Genomic DNA, 12,003 nt, shown 5'->3' with positions numbered 1-12,003 from the left:
CTTGTTAGGTGGGTGATTGTACTGGGTAGAGATGATACCATAGCAACCACCATGTGGGATTCTTCTGTGATGTTAGCACTGGCTCCCCTTGGTCACTCTGGGAGGACATCCACTTCCTTGCTGCTGCTAAAGAGCAGTTGATATTACTCCAGCTGTGGCTTCATGGATGCATTTGAGAGGACCCTCTTCCACACGCATTCTCTTTGAGTCATCTTAAAACAGCCAGGTATGGGAGTTAGGGTTTGTCAGCCCCTGCTGCACATGGGTTTTGGACTGGTTGTGATGCCTAGAAGGATTGGCCCCAGTGCTGGTCTGTTATATCACTGTGGTTCCATTGACAAGTGCATCCTCAAATGTTTGCATCCTGTCACCCAGCATTAAGTACCTCCATTACATGTTTGACATGACATACATTATCTTTGTACCTGCATGCCTAGCCCAGGTAGGGTGTGATGTTTGTCCCTTGGGAGGAGTAAAAGGACCAAGATGTTTACTGTGAGACTGAGAACAATAATGAGAATGAGACATCCCATCCCCTAGCTCCTCACTTGCGTGACGACTTTATTGGAGAAACTTTAAAGGTTATAAAGTCCAGGAAAAGGGTAAACTGGGTCAGCTGAAGTATGGAGCCTGTTGTCACGGATGACAAGGAAGCAGACGCTCTTTAAAAGCTTCTGAGTTGAATGAAATCTGTGCTTGCATTCAAGGGCAGACTCCTGTGTGATTTGTTAGGTCTGGAGTACAGGATTCAGAAGCTACAGCTCCTTATTTTCTGACAGGGAGTGTAAAGCTTTTTGGACATAGTTTGCAAGAGGGTGATCTTCACTGCTGTGCTGGGAATTAGATCACTCTTTCTGCCTCACCTGTGAGTCCTCTAGTTTGCAATGAATCTGATGTTGAAAGTGTACCATTAACATGAATTCAAGTAGAGAGGTTGTTTTAAGAATGTGTGTGGTTTCCATGGTGAACTACCATGTGATCTGCTCAAGTTTGCACTGCTTTTATGTTTAAGGTAGAAGGCTTAGTTTCCTGCTCAGAATGGCATGGTATGACTGTGGCAGCCTTTCACGGCAGAGAAAGTCCATCTAGCCAGTCCTTACAGGATGTAGTCAGTGACCACCTGAGTTTTTTCTGTGCATGATGTGAATTGTCTCTGGCCTTTGTGATGCTGCCTTCAGGTGGCCTATCGTCTTACCTGCCCAGTTATCCCTCAAGAAGAAACCCCCTTAGAGGCTCACCCGGGGGAAACCCATGCGACCACAGGGAGGACATGCAGACTCCACACAGAAGGCATCCCAGCCGAGGATTGAACCGGCAAATCTCTTGCTGTGAGGTGGCAGCACTAACCACTGCACCACCGTGGCCACCCAAAAACTCCTTTTTATAAATAATTTATCTAAATTATCACATTAGTAAAGTACCCTCATGCTGCAAGGAAACTTATCTCACTACCTAAGAAAACCACTCCCTCCAGGCCTAACCACTACAGACCAGTTTCTCTAACATCCACTGTTATGAAATGTTTTGAGCGGCTTATCAAAAAGCATCTTTCATTATGCCTATCTCCTGATTTTGACCCTCTGCAGTTTGTGTACAGAGCTAACCGATCCACAGCTGATGGCCATATCAGTAGCACTACACATCTCCCATGAGCATTTAGAGGGCAAATACAGGTATGTGAGGATGTTGTTCATAGACTTCAGCTCTGCATTTAATACGGTGGTACCAGTGCAGCTGATAGGAAAAACTGGCATACTTAGGAATCGGTAAACATCTCTGTAACTGGATCCTGGACTTCCTGATTGAGAGACCGCCGAGGGTGTGTTCAAATAAGAACACATCAAAGTGCATCACGATTAACACCAGGGTTCCACAGGGATGTGTTCTCAGCCGACTGTTATTCACCATCCTGACCTACGATTGCTATGCTAAGCATGAGTCCAATCATATCATTAGGTTTGCTTATGACACCACAATTGTGGAGCTCATCACAAATGATGAAAGGGCATACATAGAGAAGGTGACGATCAGTTGGTGTGAGGGGAACAACCTTGACCTGAATATAAGCAAGACCAAAGAGCTTTTCATCAACTTCAGGAAAAGGAGAACAAACCACCCAGTGCTCAGGATCAATTGTGAGAGTGTGGAGAGGGTTAAGAGCACAAAATTTCTGGGTGTACACATATCAGAGGATCTGTCGTGGTCAGGAAACACTAGCCAGCTGGTCAAGAAGGTGCACCAACGCCTCCACTGTTTAAGAAGGCTGAAAAAAGATAAGCTTTCCCCCTCATAGTCTCTCCACCTGCTATAGAGGTGCAATAGAGAGCATACTCATCTGCAACTTCAGTGTGCTTTGGAAGCTGCACAGTTACAGAATGGAAAACGCTACAGAGAGTGGTGAGGGTTGCAGAGAAGGTAACATGTTCCAGTCTTCGTGATACAGCATTTTTATTCTGCCAGAAGTGTACAAAAGGCCACCAAAATAATACAGGACAGCACGCATCCTGCGCATGGACTGTTTAAGCATCTGGCATCAGGCAAGAGATGTTGCAGCATCTGCTGCAGGACTACAAGATTCAGTAACTGTTTCTTCCCTACAGTGATTAGACTTCTGAACTCTGCAGTAGTCAGAGGGATCTGGACACATAAGTCAAGTTGTATTTATTTGTGCAATGTATACTTAAATTTATTCCAAGTAAGTTTAATATTTTTTTTATTGTATCCATAGTCAGTAATATTTAACTCACTCAAGTACAATATTAGACAACTCGGGCATTTCAATCTGTCATGTGTTTTACTTTAAATAGGGTAGTTAATTTAACTTGGGGGAGGGTATTATTTTCGTATACGAGTGCTGGTAAATGTCTCTACTCTTGTGTGTATTGGGAGTAGTATTGTATTTGTTTATTCCTCTACATGTGTGTTTCACTTTCCTTTGTAATCTCAAGAATTGAGCTGATGCACAAAATTTCATTTAGGCTACATGTGTGTAGTTCTAAATGACAAAGTTTACTTTGACTTTAATCATAGTAGTTATCTCTAATAACCTCACTATCTGATTTTAGTAATGTTTTTTCTCGACATGTAATGGATGTGCTATTACAAATAACAAATGTGTGCTCTGTATACAGTCTTGAAGAAATTTTATTTATCTTCATGCTTGGAACTCCACTTCTACATCTAAAAAAGAAAGGTTTGTCTTGATAGAAAAAAATAAAATAGAGAACCCTGATGGTTGTGCATGAAAGAAACTTAACTTTTAAATCATCACCATGATACTCAAAGCACAAATCATCAAAACATACAAAAAATGTTACTGAATACATCATTCATGGACAAAATTATATGTCCCCACGCATTCGAAATTAAATTGGCAAATGAGGTTATGTAAGTTTACTACACATATATACAGTCACCACTGGCTTCTTCAGGCCATTAGTTCCTATTGTTTTCCGGTGCCATAATTGTCCCCAGCCAGGCTACATATACTAAAGATTCATTGTACTTTATGAACCTGTGACAACAACAAAACTGCCCTCTGCCCCAGTGGTGCTGTTTGATCTCTAAATGGTCATCATCATAAGAAGTAATCTGCATGCAGCGTAGGAGAATAATGTTAGATGATGTCATCATTTGTTTTAGGAGAAGATTAAACTTCTCAAAAGGCCCTTACAGGTAAACCACAGCCTGTGCCATATGGCTCATTACTGAGGAGAGCGAAGTCACTCTGTCTGAGGGCTGCCTTTTTATCTCTAAATTAAAAAAAAAAACATTGGGAAGTATACCATTTATTTCTGTGTGATGTTTTGAGAACATAGTGACCTAATTCAGTGTAAAATGTAGGTCTACAATAGTAGTATCTAGTTAAGTGTTTTAACTTCAAAATATTTTATGTACAATCTTGAGAGAAACTCTGTTCTAGCCAGGCTTCATGTGTCTTTGTATTTCATCTGTAGCCATGAAACAATTACACTGTGTGCAAAGAACACATACTGGGACTGTGTACTGTCCTTTAAATCTGTCATTCCTCACTCACGAAACAATCTGCTTGCTGTTAAAAAGTGTTTCAGGCGAGGGGACAGAGTTCATATGCTTAATGCTGCAGCCTCAGTATGAAACTGCATATTTGAATGCAAAATGTCTGCCTTTATACATCTACCAGTTTAGCTTCTACAGAAAATAAAGTTTGCATATTTATAGATGTACAAGTGTAATTCAGGTAGTAAATATGTGTTAAAGTACATGCACTACATTGTGGCTGAAATTAAACTACTGTCAGTACATGGCTGTATGCTGTTACATTGGCTGACAGTGTTTGTGATAGATCAACTCAAGGGAATGTTAAGTGCAGTGTGTGAATAAGGTCAAAAATATAAGCATAGCATAGCTTGATTGCACAGTATACATGGCATTCAGTTTACACTGAGTGGACTAGAACCTGGTGCACAGAACATTTGCTTGCATATTCAAGTTCTAAATTTTGTATACATTGGCCAGTATTCATACAGTGTGCTATCATTTTTTTAATATTGCACTGTCGAAGATGACATTGTTTAATTTATCTCTGGTAATTTGCATTTCATTGTATCTTTTTATTATATTGTACCAGTCGAGCTTTTCTGTGTGCTTCCACCAAAATTTTTCACCAGTCAACAATGAAAATTAAACAACTGTTCGGTTTGCTGGGAGAAGCCCATCCAGCACGAAGCCTCTAAACTGCACAGAAACTTTTATAATAGTGTTCTAAATTGTTTTATAATACAATGTTCTAAAGTCAGTTGGCTTCAACTTTAGAAAAAGCTGTATGCTCACAGAGCCTCCTTAGTCGGTGCTGCTCAGGCACAGGACATTTAACAGTTATATTAGTTATATTCTCATATTTTGTGATCATTCTGAATAGTTACCAAGTTACTTTCTGTCCTCTGCAAAGCCATAACAAGGGTAGGACAAAGGGGGCAGCTGTCCAAACGCAAACTATTGAGAGGATGCAATCAGATGTCAGTGGTGCACGATTGTAGTTCTGGCATTGATTTATGCAGTGGCAAGGTCATTGCTGCTTCATAAATGCATGACTACGCTGCTTCATAAATGCATGCCTGTGCTACATTTGTGGTCACTGTTCATCAGTGGTCGTGGAATAATCCCATTTAGTTCTTTTGAAAGCAGAGTCCTTTACTGTTTTACCATTTAAACCTGCTAGTTTTAGGAAATAGAAAACTCCATTTAGCAAAATGTTCCTAGTAGCCATTGCATTGTACCTTTGGCTTGTGGAGCTTCAGGCAGCACAGATGTTTTCTGGCTTTTCCACAACATTGCATTCATGGATAGTAACTCAGAGTGGTGTAGGAAATAGGTCGTGTAACTATATTTTAACTTGAGTGGCACCAAAGGTGATGCCATGTTGAGAGCATTTGATGTCAGGTGCATTCCAGGATGTTATGTCTTGCATATTGGAATAAACAGGCAGGCAAATCAGATGTCAGGTGTGGCCCATGAAAGTTTGCAAGACATATTACCAAGTAGATCTTCTGTCTCAGTTGCTCCAACCTTGTGTATTCCTGTTTTCACTTGAATGCAGTGATTGAATAGTCTCTTGCCTGGAACTGCTGTTTAGAACTCTCTCACTTAACCTCTTTCACCAAAGCTTAAACTGTCCACAGCAGCAGACTGAACATAATTGGTAAAGGATTTTTTCGCACCGCAACATAAGTGTTTCCAAACCTTGAATCCTGCAGGACTGCATGACTTGGAGACTGATAAGTATGTGTGTATTTTTGGATGCATTTGTCTGATCTTGCCTTTTGCTGCTGCTTGTGTGGCAGGGATCTGTCTCATTTTCATTTTTTTATTTCTTTTTGAAACTGGGTTGTGACTGAAAAGTGGTCTTAGTGGACCACTTTGCCTATTTAATGAATAAAAGCCTTCATTTAATCCAGATGGGGCACATCCATTTGGATTCCCTTGTTCACATCAGCTGACCCCATTTGTAAAACTGAATTAAATTAGTGTGCCATGACTTACAAAGTGAAAAACTATGCTTAACAGTAGTTTTGAAGACTTTTCATCAAACAAACCCACCTTTTCATCTAGAGAGGTAAGGCTGTAAGCTGTCTGTTGTCCTCTGGACTGCCTACATCCTTCCCTTGGATGAAGGCACCACAGTTGACATCCTTCAGTCTTCAGGGATTCTTCCTACAGTGATTTAACAGTGACCACGAATGTGCTGGTACCCTTTTCAGGTGTTGTGTAATCCTGGGTAATTAATCTGGAATCTGTGCTTTGTCCTCCCTTAAAGCTCTGTATTGTTTCATGTATACCCTATGAAAAAGTCATTTCATTATATCTTGCCAGCAACCAACCTTCCCTTCCATGACAGTATCTATCTTTTCCATACCTAACAGATGTAAAGAATTCACTTGAACATACCATTGTGCTCTGCCTGTGTAGGCATCCTGCCATCCTACAGCAGCTGCTGTTTCCATGCTAATTGTCCTCTTCCGGACCAGGTACCTAAAGGCTTTCTTTGACCCACTGCAATTCCCTGTAATAAACTCCCATTCCCATTTTGCCTTGCATGTCTTAACTTCCTTGTGTAATCCTTTTTCTTTTCATCTTCATATTTGTCTATTTTTATCCCCTTTTGTTTTTTCGTGCTGCTGAAGTCCAGTACTTTTGTTAACACACATGTTCAGTTTTCATCTGCATCAGTTTCCCTGTTTTTCTCTTCCTTCCATTCTTTTCTTATGCATGCTTGCAAACTACTTTACTAATAATGTCCCATAGTTCATTTTCTCATTTAGTCGTTCTCCACAATTTCCTCCTCATATTTACTTTTTTATAACCTCCCCATATCTTAATAGTAGTAAATCAGTTAGTCAGTAGCTTTTTTACCTCCAAGCTTCTGACCGTACTCATCATGTAGAGAGCTCCATGTAAAATCGTATTCTACCGGGTTTATTTTTTCACACAACAAAATCCTCCCATTTTAATATTTCTACTACATTACCCTTACCTAATGCCCCGGTGGTACGCTGGTAGCGTTGTTACCTCACAGCAAGAGGTTCTCCCATTCGAGTCATGGCTTGGCTTGGGAGTGCTTTCTGTGTGGAGTCTGCATGTCCTCCCTGCGGGTTGGGTAGCTTTCGAAAGACATTCGTGCGTAAATTGGTGTGCCTGCGTTGAAGGTTGTGCGTCGAGCTGGCACCTTGGCGTTTCGTAAAAAATCTTCTGCCAATCAGCGGATCGGAGTTCCACTGTGGCGACCCCTTACCGGGAAAAAGCAGAAAGACAAACAACAACAACCCTTACCTACCTTTAACATTGGTACAGAACCATAGGTAGCTAGCTCATCTGGCACCCTGTACAGACCCCCAAACTGGCACACCGCTTAACTTAAAGTTGAGGTGAAAAAAAATATTTCTATACTCCTGTAGCTATAGCAAGCTGTTTACTAATGCCATAACAAGCAGCTTGCTACAGTTACTACTCACTCACTCCACAAACTAAGCACTTAAGTAATTCGGAGGTGACTTCAAATGCACCCCGTGTCTGACATGACAGTGATGTCAAGAAATGGGAAAGGCATGGATGGGATTATGGGAGTTGAGGAGTGTGTCCTAAGTCCAGTTTTAGCCACAAAGAAAGATGGCAACCCTGTTTATATGGTCTTTTCTTTATTACCATCTCTTCCTGTTCTTGAGCAGTTGGAGGTATGTACATATCATGTGTACTTGGCAAGTCTCCTGTTTATCCATTATTACTCTGAATGCGCAAAAAATCTGTCACTTCTGTTATCTGGTACTTTCCTTTTAGAATGAGCTCCAAGTCCCAATGGCCTTGCTGTTTCCTGTCATGCACATTTACATGCTGAGAGAAAGAAAACCAAAAAATGAATCTGCCCATTGCACTCCTTTTATCCCACTCTAGCCATGCTTTTGAAACCATGGACATGTCTCCAATTATTCAGTTCATTGGAGTTTTAAATAGAAAGCAATAAAGAGTGGGGAGCTATTTTGAAATGTACCGGGGAAAAAAAGGCTTGCTGCCTTCATTTTGTCTACCTTTATGTCCCAGATTTGCAGCGTCAGGGTCCCATGCCCATGTTAAGACTTGGAGAAATGAGTCGACAAAGATATCAGTAAGGAGTCTCCCAAACAGCAGAGATCACTGGGTCTTCCTGGGACCAAGAGAGTTGGGACCATACTGGCATATTCATATTTAAATTTATAAACATGAGCATTTTGAAACTGTTCTTTGTACCTCTGATGAAGCTGTGACAGGTGTTACAGCGAAAACGCTTGCTTATTGTGAAAATAAAAATTTGCGTTAAGGAAATCTTTTTCGTGGTCCGCCTGCTGGTTACAAGGTTGCCTGTGGATTGACTTTCAACTGTTTTTCTTCTTTGTATTAGTTTTTTGGCGCGTTTAAATGGAAACAGGCAGTCCTGATAGTCCAGCCAGCCCCAACATTTTCGGGACAGTTTCTCAGAATATGAATTCTAAAAATGGGGATATTCCAGCTTTATTGGCAACGCTGACACAAAGAATCGAAGCGTTGCATTCACGGATTGATTCACTAGAACAGCGAGGTTCAAACACAAGTACTAAATTTGCCAGTGCCGGTTTGATACAAAATGCTGGTAGGAGTGATGAGGAGATGCCTTCACTCATTCCGGCAGCTCAACCTTTGCCTGCTACGAATTTAGGTGTTTCCATACAACCTGGCAGTTCTTGTTTGGAGTCTAGTAACACTGTGGCTGCAAGGAGAGGAACCGGTAACGGGTCTTTAATTCTAAACACCCGTAACAAAGGAACTACTAGCTACGCTTCTGCAGTAAATGGTAATTCAGCATTTATAAATGAAAACAACTTGACTGAAGCTGCGAATGTTGTCGCAATGAACGGGGATGCTTTTTCCCTTACAGGGTGGATTAATAATGAAAATCCCTTTACTTTTTTAACAACTGCTACTAATATGACTGTTACCGCTAAAAGTTCTCAACCACTTGTTGGTTCTGATAACATTAACGGAAAGCTAAAGAACTTGGATTCTAAGCTTCTTAGGCTTAAAAAATTGCAGCTTGAGGCTGCTTATTTTAAACAGTGTTTGGATGAAAAACTTATACCGAAGGGCTTACGTAGTAATTTCACGCCCTCAGGACTTTTGGCAGATAAGTCTTTTTATACTGAACTGAAGACTTTGTTTCAGGAACAGAGTTTCCACTTGATGAATCTTATAGTAAAACATTATAATGTACATATTCAATTACTCATTGCTGACATTAATACATTAGATAATGAGATCAAGATGGACATTGCATTTACACAGTTTAAGTATGATTATGAACGTATATTTACAAGCATAGATGCCTTTATGGTTAAACTTAAGATTAATAAAAATAAGAAGTTAGTGAGGGATAGGTCAGCCTATCAAGAAAATAAGGCATACCCTAATTTGGAGTTGCGTGTACCTGCTCCCAATGCTAGTTCTGCTGAAGCCTCTTCTAATTTTATTGATGAAGGCCATCAACTTAATGATGAAGTTCTTGTTAACGAACAAGGGAATCATTTAAATCAGGAGTTGAGACGCAGCAATAGGATTAAGGGTAACAAAGTTAACAATAAAACTGGATATAATAAACATCCGTCTGTTAATGCAACCAATGAAGGGGGTTTTTTAGGCCAACGCAACAAGAGGAAGTATGTGAACAAGAACAGGAACACCTAATTCCAACTATTCATGTAATTCCTGATTCGGGTATTCGGAGACGGTATCCTGTTATATTAACCAACTGGAAAAAAGATTTTTCCATTTATAATTTTTCATCTTTTGAACTTGACCCTGATTTAGTTGAATTATTAGCCTTTGGCTATACTTTTGTCCCCAGTACTATAGGCAACATAGCAAAGGTTATTATTGATTTGAAATGCTTCACACGGAAACTAAATCTGAAAATTATTTTTAATAATGATGTTGAATATGATTCAAATAGATTAAAGTTACCTAGCGTCTTTAATCCACCCCTTCAGACAAATTTACAACTTTTTGAATCAATGTGTGAAGTGGACATTAGACATCTCTTTAATAATTCAAATCGAAATATTGAACCATTTAAGTTTAATATTTCTAGTGAACAATGGGAGTGGTTAAAAAATCTTCGTTCCTTACCCGTTAGGTTGTTAAAGCCTGATAAGGGAGGTGGCCTAGTGATGTTTGAAGATTTTCAATATAAAGAAAGAATGCTTCTTGTACTTGAGTCCCCGGCTTATGATATAGCCTCACTTAATGAGGTCAGTGCGACATACCGTCGCATTAGAGGATATTTTCGCAATCTTCTTTTAGCTGGGAAAATAGACTTGGATACATATAATTTCATAGACATCATTTCACCAAAGACACCTGTGATGTTCGGAATACCGAAGATACACAAGGATGTAGAAAACCCCCCCATGAGGGCATTGGTAGACGGAAGGTGTTCTATGACTTACCCATGCTCTAGACTAATCGACAACATCCTATCAAAATATTTGAAATTATCAAGTATTTGTAAAGACTCATGGTCTTTTTTAACTAATATCAATAACATTCCTTTTGATTCTACTTTGAATTTTTTGACAATAGATGTTGTCGATTTATATACGTCAATTCCCCATAGAGAGGCGGTGGAATGGATTGGATTACTTCTTAAAGACCTAGGGGCACCTCAGCTTGAAATTGATACTGTGACTGAATTGCTTGATATAGTGTTGTCTTCTAATTTTTTCATATTTGACCAGCAATTTTATCTGCAAAAACAGGGGATAGCCATGGGCTCGCCCTGTGGGGCGAGCGTGGCTAACCTGTTTGTAGCCTTTTGGGAAAGACGTTACTTAATGGCCAACTTCAATTTGATGAATTTTGTCAACTATTATACAAGATTTTTAGATGACATATTCATCCTTTTTAAAGGTGGTGAAGATGAAGCTAAGACCTTTGTAGACCCACTTAATACTACCACAGAATGCCTTAAATTCACATACAAATTTTCAAATATTGAAATTGATTATTTGGATGTCAAATTGTCTAAAGATTTGAGCAAAAAAGTCTTTCAGTCTACCATTTTCAGAAAACCCACATACTGCAATTCCTTCCTGCACTATACTAGTTTCCATCCATCAAAACAAAAGAGGTCCATTGTTAAAGGCCAACTTGTTAGAGCAGGAAGGATGTGCAGTACACTTGAAGATTTTAGACAAGAATGTCGGTTTTTAAACGATCTATTCACTAATCGTGGATATCCGTTAAGCCTTTTAGAGGAATTAATAAAAGAAGTTGAAGGGATTTATAAACCCTTACTAGACCAGGTCAATAACGGTCATACTACTATTAATGCTGATCTGTACACTTTAGAATCTCCGACTATTGATAATGGACCAGAAAGGAATTTTTCTTTGAGTTTTATTACTACTTTCAGTTTGAACTCTCAAACTATATGGTCTATAATTTTAAAAAATTGGCATTTTATAACAAGTTCTCCTTCCTTATTAGATAGGTTAGGAGCTCGCCCATTTGTTTACAAAAGAGGAAGCAATTTAAAAGAACTGCTGCAATGCAGGTCTAGTTCTAATACTTTTAACAGACAAAAAGGATCCGTAAAATGTGGTTGTTGCAACTGGTGTAAATTAATTAGAACAGGAAATGCATTTAGGGTGAGGAATAGAAAATACCAAATCCACCACAAGATTACCTGTGAAACAAAATCAGTCATTTATATAGCCCTGTGTAATTGCTGCTCAGCCTTTTACATAGGTAAGACTGATCGTAAGTTGAAGGAACAAATTTACCAACATGCATATGCAATAAAAAATAACTAGTTAGAAAATGCATTAGCAAAACATGTTAATTCCAACCCAGGACATAACTTTTGCTTTATAGGTATAGACCATGTACCTTCTAATATAAGAGGCGGCCCTTTCTCCTTAATTCTTATTTTGAACTGGAATGGCAGTTAAAACTAGATGCATT

General features: G+C 39.4%; 1 protein-coding gene across 1 annotated transcript in view; it reads left to right on the top strand.

The window, feature by feature from the left end:
- The window catches only part of CAD (carbamoyl-phosphate synthetase 2, aspartate transcarbamylase, and dihydroorotase), a gene marked incomplete in the record, with an annotated part of 2,299,829 nt that overhangs the window by 1,478,948 nt on the left and 808,878 nt on the right, over positions 1 to 12,003 (top strand).

This window comes from Protopterus annectens, chromosome 6.part1 (genome assembly GCF_019279795.1).
Source record: "Protopterus annectens isolate FY-2018-M chromosome 6.part1, PAN1.0, whole genome shotgun sequence".
NCBI lineage: Eukaryota > Metazoa > Chordata > Ceratodontiformes > Protopteridae > Protopterus > Protopterus annectens.
Note: the sequence above shows the minus strand (reverse complement) of the source record. Positions and strands in the feature narration are given on the sequence as shown.